Source organism: Sceloporus undulatus, chromosome 2 (genome assembly GCF_019175285.1).
Source record: "Sceloporus undulatus isolate JIND9_A2432 ecotype Alabama chromosome 2, SceUnd_v1.1, whole genome shotgun sequence".
NCBI classification, from domain to species: domain Eukaryota; kingdom Metazoa; phylum Chordata; class Lepidosauria; order Squamata; family Phrynosomatidae; genus Sceloporus; species Sceloporus undulatus.
This window is the reverse complement of record NC_056523.1, coordinates 157,938,428-157,947,246: the sequence shown is the minus strand read 5'-3', so window position 1 is coordinate 157,947,246 and position 8,819 is coordinate 157,938,428.

Below are 8,819 nucleotides of genomic sequence, written 5' to 3'. Positions count from 1 at the left end.
CCTTAATGCAACATGGCCAATTCTGGGACTTACAGTCGAATTCTACAAGTTCTGGACATAGGAAGCTGCCATCTGAGGATTCAATTGTTCACTTCCACTGTTTCTCTCTTCCTTCTTGGGCCATGCTCTTCAACTGAAAGAACAGATGAAATGACAACCAGTGCATTCAGATTTTTCAGCTTTCTCATCAGCTCTTATAATAATCTGAAGGCTATGCCTTTCAATGTCTTTGGTTCCCACATGAACCAAAAGGAAGGGATTACGGTCAATAGCCTTGATGAGTCTTATCAGCCTCTTTGTTACATCATGGATTTTTGTCCCGGGAAGTCAGTACACCTCTTGAGACATCTTGTCAGGCTCACAAATTACTGATTCTGTTCCCTTCAGCAATCCCCTACTACCACCACGCCACTCCTCCGAGGATTAGCAGAGGCCGTTCCATGTGTTGAACCTTCCAAGGTCTCAGGGACATTCTCTGAGGACTGACACTGCTCCTCTTCTTGCGCTCAACAATAGAAGCTAAAGCTGGGCCCCCTTTGCCTGCTTTTTCCCATTGGGAAAATACATATTTACTATATTCTGAAAGAATTTTAAGATGGACTATCTGACAGTATCTTTTTAGTTTGCTGCGGATGACATATCTTTATGTTGATGAATGTTGTTTTAACTTCTGCTCATTTATGTTGCTTGTGTGTGCTACAATTTGTAGTTTTATCTGTAAGCCAACCAAGAGTTTGATATTTGTCTTAGAAGGGCAGGATATAAACATACAAGTAAATAAATGAATAGGGTGTTATAGTGGAATCCAGCAGGTTGGCACAATTCCACCATCCAGCACATGGTAATTGCACATGGGTGCATAAAGGAAGCTCCCTCTCTTGTGTATCAGAATACGGCACATGTCCCTTCTCAAAGGTTTAGCAGTACCAAGGACATTTTGATGCTCTCCAGTTGTTGTTGGACTACAACTCCCATCAGCCCTAACTTGTAGAAACCAAAGCTGAGAGATGGTGGAAGTTGTAATCCAACAACACCTGGAGAGCCACATGTTGGCCACCCTTGGTCTAGATCTATGTGTGGATTGTGATGCCAGTATTCTATCAGTGCACTTGCAGATATATTTGACAGCCTGAAAGGATTTCTTAATCTCTGGGCAAAATGCTTTGGTGGTTTGGCTCTCAGATCGTGGCTGTTTGACTTTTCATGTATGACAGTCCCCTCTTTTGGACCAAAGAGTGAATGCTGACAGTAGGAAACAGAATATCAGTATTTCCTCAACACAGAGAACTGGGAGCGGCAACTTTTATGAGATGAGCGTTCTGAGTATTCTAATATTTTCTTTCTTCATTCATTCAAGAAAAATGAAAGTGAAAGCACCGCTATGGCAGCCTGCTTTTCATAAATTTTGGATATAAACAGATGTGTCATTGGGTAACCTGTCCTCTGGCTGCAATGATACCATTGTTCTGATTTTACATTCATTGATTCATTGGGGTTTTGCTTGCCTATACTAGCAAGCAAAGCCACACTTGAGTCAACAATTAAAATGCTCCTTTGGCACATACCCCCAGTGCTTCTCAGAATTAAAAAAAAAAGAAGAAAGAAAAGAAACAAATTGGCATTGTAATTGCCACCAAAACTTGATGGAAAACTGCTAAATTACTGAAACTGGTGAGAAAAGGAACAAAATGCTATGATACTGACTATCACATTGATTTTAGTGCCTTTGGTTGTCAAGGGGATAGTCAATTTCATGTTCAATGTCATATTCATTAATTTTCATTTACTGGTAAGTATATTTGAGCTTTTTAAAATATATAAATACTAATTTAATCATATGGTATGAGTAGGGGGGAATCCTGTTTGTAAATAATGTAATTAAACTTTTCAAATAAAATTAAGCAGGCATGAGCAGGATAATTTTATTTGTTAATTTGTTAATGATGGAATTTAAATGTAAAAGTAAAATATATGTGAACATGTAGTCAATTTTCTATTTTCTTTTAAAAAAAAACACGAAGCTTGTGGAAGTAGTTCATCCTGAAGCACCAAGTAGTGACACATGCAGGCCTAGGCAAAGGAGATAAGGAAAAAGCATAACTGCACACTCTCTAACTCCCAAGGCTGCATAGGCAAAGGCCCTTGTGGGGTTCCCCCCTCATTGTCTATGCTTTGGCAAGAGAGTTAACGTGCTGCTTCTCTGTCCCAATAGTATGCTTATATTTTGTCTTTAAAAAGGAATAGTTCAGCCTATGCATGGATCTCAGTGTATGTGGATGAGGGTGACAAACTGACCTACAGGGTCACAGAAGGTGACAAATCGAACTAGAATTTCAGAGATATGCCAGTTGGGTAACTCTTACCTAATTTTCATAATGATTTTGAGATTTCTGATTTTTGAATACTAGATGGCAACCAGAAACCCATTTACATTTACTAGTCACTTTCTTCAGTATCACAGAATTGTAAAGCTGGAAGGAACATTAAGAAGGGGCATCTAGTACAACCCTCTTCCCCACTGCAGGAAATCCATGGCCAAAGCATGCCTGACAGATGGCCATATAAGGACAGGTTGCTTACCTGTAACGGTATTTCTTCGAGTGGTCATCTGCGAATACATACAAATGGGTTTCACTGCGCCTGCGCAGTGCTCTTCAGAAACTTCTAGAATCACTGGACAAAGTACACTTTGCAACATATAGAAACTTTTTGGCGGTAACTCCGCCCACCCTCTATAAAGCCCCTGCTTTCCCGCTCTTTCCCCAGTTCTGACTTTTTTCCGCCATGTAGGCGACATGAGAAAGAGCCACCCAAGAGCAGGACACAGAGGGGAGGATGGGCGGGATTTGTATGTATTCGCAGATGACCACTCGAAGAAATACCGTTACAGGTAAGCAACCTGTCCTTCTTCTTCGTGGTCTCTGCGAATCATACAAATGGGTTTAGACTGACAAGCTTAGGTAAGCGGCGGAGGGAGCGTCCTGAATCCAAGTAATTTCAAACGTGGTTGGTTTATTCAACATAATAAACTCTTAAAACACAAACCCTGAGTCAGTCATTTTGTTACTCACTCACACCTTAATAGTGCAATAAGGTACAGTGGCCCTGAACAAGGCAACCCATAAAAATTATCCAAGACCGGCACACTGAACAGCTGTGCCAAGGAAGGCACTTCGCCTCTGTGAGTAACATCAATAACCAGAGCAAAATTTTGATACCGGTTAATGTAATTCACCTTGAACCATAAGTATGGACCTGCCCTGCTGTATTGCCTGTGCAATAGACATACCTTCAAGACAACGTCATTCATAAGACACAAACATGTAGCAACCATTGTGACTTGGTAGAATAACAGTAATGATTACACATTAATGTAAACCAGATACCAAAACAGCCCTTCCAAACGCTGCATCACGTTTGGCCCTAGTGTTCAGCCTGTAGTGTTTAACAAATGTCATTGGCTGGGACCAAACAGCAGCCTTACAGACATCCTCCAATGGGACCCCATTCAAAAATGGAGAAGATGCTGCGACCGCCCTAGTTGTATGGGACCAAACCCTGGCCGGTAAAGGCCTGCCCAATAGTTCATAGCAGAGGTGGATGGTAGCAGCCACCCACTTAGAAAACTTCTGTGTAGAGACAGGTAGTCCTTTCTTCGGCTCCGAGTAGCATTGAAATAGTCTATCGGAACGACTCGAACCCGAAGTTCTGTCCAAATAGAAGGCCAGAGCTCTCTTAACGTCCAAGGTGTGCAAGTTCCGTTCAAAGTCTGTTGTCGGGTTTGAGGCCAGGGTAGGCAACACAAAGTCCTGACACAAGTGGAAGGCTGAGACCACCTTAGGCAGGAAGGTAAAGTCAGTACGGAGGACAACCTTATCTTTGTGAAAGACAAGGAATGGTTGGTCCCTCCGTAATGCACAAAGTTCGCCCGCACGGCAGGCAGATGTAATGGCCACAAGGAAAGCAGTCTTCCAAGTCCATAGTCTCAAGTCCGTTGTGGCCATTGGTTCAAAGGGCTTGGATGGTAAGGCAGACAAAACCATGTCAAGGTTCCAAGCTGGGGTTGGTGTCGAGACCGGGGGGTAAAGACTAACACAACCTCTCAGAAACCCCTTCACCAATGGGTCTTTGAAGAAGGAAGGTTTTCCTTCAAATTGGAAATGGGCACAAATAGCTGACAGGTAGCACTTGACGGAATTGAGGCATAACCCCGACTCCAGAAGCGCCATCAGAAACTCCAGCACCACTGGAGCTGTCACCTGAGCTGGGGAAAGGTTCCTGTCAGTCAGGAACTGGAGGAATCTCTTCCATTTGGAGGTATAGGACCTCCGCGTTGATGGTCTCCGAGCGGCACGGATCACCCTCCGTACCAATTCCGACAACCCGGCTAGGGATGGAGCCTCCAGGCCACCAAAGGTAGGCTCTTGATGTCCGGATGACGGATCCGACCACTCCGGATCGTGAGCAGGTCGGGGTGAGGCTCGAGGCAAAGAAAGGTCCTCCTGGAGAGGTGGATGAGGGACGGAAACCACGGCTGCCTTGGCCACCATGGTGTGATGAGGATCGCGTCCGGAGGCTCCGTCATCATTCTGGACACAACTCTGGTGATCAAGGGGAAGGGAGGAAAGGCGTAGAGCATCACTCTCGTCCGTGAGAAAACGAACGCGTCTCCGAGGGATATGTTGGAGGGCGTCCAGGAGCAGAACTGGGGACAGTGGCTGTTGTGTTCCGTCGCGAAGAGATCCACCTGCGGTGTCCCCCAGCGACAGAAGAAGTCAGTGACCGCTTTGGGATGGAGTCTCCACTCGTGGCAAGAGGATGGAGTCCTGCTGAGTTGGTCCGCTAGGATGTTGTCAAGCCCTGGAAGGTGAATGGCTTGGAGGAGGAACTTCCTTGGAATGCACCAGGACCAGATCCGTAAGGTAATGTCTAGAAGGGTCATGGACCTGGTGCCGCCCTGCTTGTTGTCTGTCTGGAGCAGGATCACCTTTCCAACAATTGTGGACTCAAATGCCCTCAGAGCCTTTTCCATGGCTAGCATCTTGAGAGCATTGATGTGCAAGGATTGTTCTTTCAGAGACCATCTGTCTCTCACACAAAGGTCGAGCAGGTGTGCGCCCCATCCCTCCAAGGATGCATCTGTGGTTAAAGTGACATCCGGTCGAGGCTGAGAGAAGGGCATGCTGACGCAGACGTTGCGGGAGTCTAGACACCAGCAGAGTGGCCGGGCCACGGGCCTTGGAAATGTAAGGAGCTTGGACGGTCGGTCCTTGGATGGGTCGAAGACGGAGAGGAACCAGGCTTGCAGAGGTCTCGATTGCAGCCTCGCCCATGGGGTGACAAAAGTCGTTGACGCCATATGGCCTAGCGCTACCTGGACATCTCTGGCTCTCAGTCTCCTGTGATGGATGCACGTTGCGACCGCCAACTGTACCACTCGGAAACGGTCTGGAGGGAGATAAGCGTTGCAGGTCTTGGAATCGAGGATGGCGCCGATAAATTTGACTTGTCTTGATGGGGATAGGTGCGACTTTTCCCAGTTAACCACCAGACTGAGGGACGACAGGAGGTCTAGCGTGAACTGGACTGTGTGTTGAAGCTCCAGTCGGGAGGAAGCCGCCAGCAACCAGTCGTCCAGGTATGGGAAGCCTCTGAAGCCTCTCTGATGTAGATATGCCACGACAGGTGCCATACACTTTGTGAAGACTCTCGGTGCCGTAGAAAGGCTGAAGGGAAGGACGTTGTAGTGGTAGGCGTTGGGGCCGATGGCGAAGGTGAGGAACCTCCTGTGAGACTTCCGAATTTCCACGTGGAAGTAGGTGTCCTTCAGGTCGACGGTTGCAAACCAGAGTCCCTGATGGAGCAAGGGAAGAATGGAGGCGAGAGTTACCATACAGAACTGTCTGCGGGCAAGAAAACAGTTGAGTTCCCTCAAGTCCAAGATTGGCCTAACACCTCCATCAAGCTTAGTACCTTGAGAAAAAGCATGAAGAAAATTTTTCGGAATCGACCACGGAGATCACCCCTTTTTCAAGCAGTGAGCGCACTTCGTCGAGAAGGGTGTCCGAGGGGATGGTGGAACAAAAGGCTCCAGATGGTGGGAGGTCGGTAAACTTGAGGGCAAAGCCCCTACGGATGATGTCCAAAACCTACAAGTCATTAGAGACTGATGCCCAGGTGTTATAATAGGGCTGCAGTCTATCTAGGAAAAAGGGGGCAGAGGAGACAATGTGTGCTGAACCCCTTCAGGTCCTCTTCTTTCCCTGATCGGGTTCCTGCCGGCGGCCCTTCCGATACCTAGACGGGATGTTACATCTACCAGAGGAGGAGGAGGACTGGGACAGGTAACGCTGCCTCTGCTGACCAGGTTGTTGGAAAGAATGTTCCTGAGAGAATGATCTGGCGCCCTGACCCTGATGTTGCCACGGGCGCTGCCTCCGACGGAAGGATGGTATGGAAGCAGAGGAGGACATACTGTGCTTCTTGGCTGCAGCCTCCATTCGATACTTCCGATTTAGCCTCTCGTCTGTCTCGGAGTGGAAGAGACTGGAGTCGTCCACAGGCATGTCCTCGATAGTGGACCTAACGTTGGGGTTTAGGTCCGAATCTCGGAGCCAGGCATGACGGCGCAATGCAATCGATGCTGCCATTGATCTCCCAGAGCAATCTGCCACATTTCTAGAAGCGGTGATGATCCAGCTTCCTATTGAATGTGCCTCGTCCCGTATCTCTACCAATTTCCTCTGGACGTCATCCGGGATATCCGGGACCAAGGGTGAGATTCCCTCCATGAGGGTTTGAACATAAGCCCCCATACAAGCAAGATAATTAGAGGCTTTGACCGCCAGGGCAGACGCAGAATATGACTTTTTGGCCAAGCCGTCGATCTTCTTGCCCTCTCGGTCTCCAGGCGAGGTGGCCAACTTGTGGATGGATGTTACCTGGGAGCCTTCCAATATTGCCGAGTTCTGCTTCGGGTGGTTGGCCAACCAAGGAGCATGAGTCGGTGAGATCCTATATAAGAATTCTATTTTCCTGGATGATCCCACCAGGGAAGCGGGGGAATCCCAAGAGCACTTCACTATGGACTCCAGGGATGGCAGAAGCGGAATCGATGGTGGTGTTGAGACCTTGCCGTGGACGCATCTATCCACCGGATCCTTAGCCGCGTCTTCAGGATAAGCCAGCTCGATACCGAGAGCGTTGGCGATCTTAATAACATGTTTGTTAAATGAACGGATGTCATCAGAGGGGGAGGCTGGCTCTGGATGCATCTGCTGCGGGGACGGTGGAGGAAACATCTCCAGGTCAGTCTGGTGCTCAGAAGACTGATCTTCCTGGTCCGACGCCGAGTCCAGGGTGATTATGTGATGAGGTTGACGGATTGGGGATGGCATTGGATCCGAGACGGAAACCCGCTTTGACATCGGTCAAGTAGGAGTCGCTGGTGGTCTGGAGGCTGTCGCAGAAGGAGTCCCTGGCGGAGGCCTGGAGACTGTCGCGGATGGGGCAGAACGGCTGTAAGGCTTCGTCAAGACACACAGGAGAGCATCTTCTCTCGAAACCGACATGTAGTATTTGTCTGTCTCGGAGTCGTAGAAGACATCTCGATCTGGACCCTTCTTGCGGGGGGGGGGTGCAGAGTGGGGAACCGGTGTGGGAGACCTCGAACCCGAGGACCCGGGATCATCATTGTCATGATGGAATAGAGGAACGGTGGAAAGGCCAGACATCGAGGGGACGTCCACATCAAACAGCTGAGGAGATTGTGCTCTCGCCTCCGACTGATGATGGTCCTTGGTCTTCTTGTGACAGAGGCCGGTTACAAACCGGCATTTGGGACATCCGGAGGACGTCCCATTTTAAAAAAGGGGCATCTCTTCTAGACGCCCCTGGGCCTAATACGGACTCTGTCCGTACAAGATGGCGCCGGCCCTTCTACATGGCCAGTGCCATCTTGCGTATCGGACGCGTCGCGTCCGTACGCGTCGCGTCCTTTGTGACGTAGCGAGTGCGCCCCTGGCGCCTCGCTACGTCGCAAACGCGACTCTAAAAGAAGCTCCATTTTGGAGCTTTTTTTTCGGTCCGCAGGGGAGCCGCGCCGTGTGGAGGCTCCGGCTCCCCCGCGGACCAACTGGCGGCGGCAGACCGCCACAAAGCGGCGGTTTGTATCCCGCCTATCTTTCTTAGAGGAAGAAGGCTTTGGGTCCTCCCGAGCGGATAATGTCGACTGCCCTGACTTCTTGGAGGCCGTCTTGGGATCCGAGGAGCCCTCTGTAGGCTTATGGGACTTAGCCTTCTCCGACGAGGATTTGGCCTTTTTAGGCGGAGGGGCGTCCTCCACGTCGTCTCTCTTATCCCGTCTTTCCTTGGGAGCCTTGGGCTCAGGTGCTGGCTTGGAGCCCGGGTCGGACGGCTTGGTCTTATCCTTCTTCGAGCCCGATTTTGGCATCGATCCCTCGGATTCAGCAGGTGCCGTCCGTTCGGTCTGAGGCCTTGGCAGCGGCAGAGAGAAGGACCTGGACGGGATACCCTTGGACCCGCACTGTTTGTGGGGGTACTTTGAGGGCTTGTCGGTGGTGGCACTGAATCTTGGGGTACCACGGGCCACATCGGTGACAGCACTGGGCTCAGAAGAACCACGGGCTGAGGAGGCGACCGGGGCCGACACGGTGCTAGCTGGGCTGGTGTGAGCAGAGAACGAAGGGGCACCCGGGGCAGACGCAGGATGGGAAGTCTCATCATGGGACTTCACGACCCCCTGAAGCAGAGCCGAGGTCAGGCGGGACTCACGGTTCTTGCGGGCCTGCAACATCATG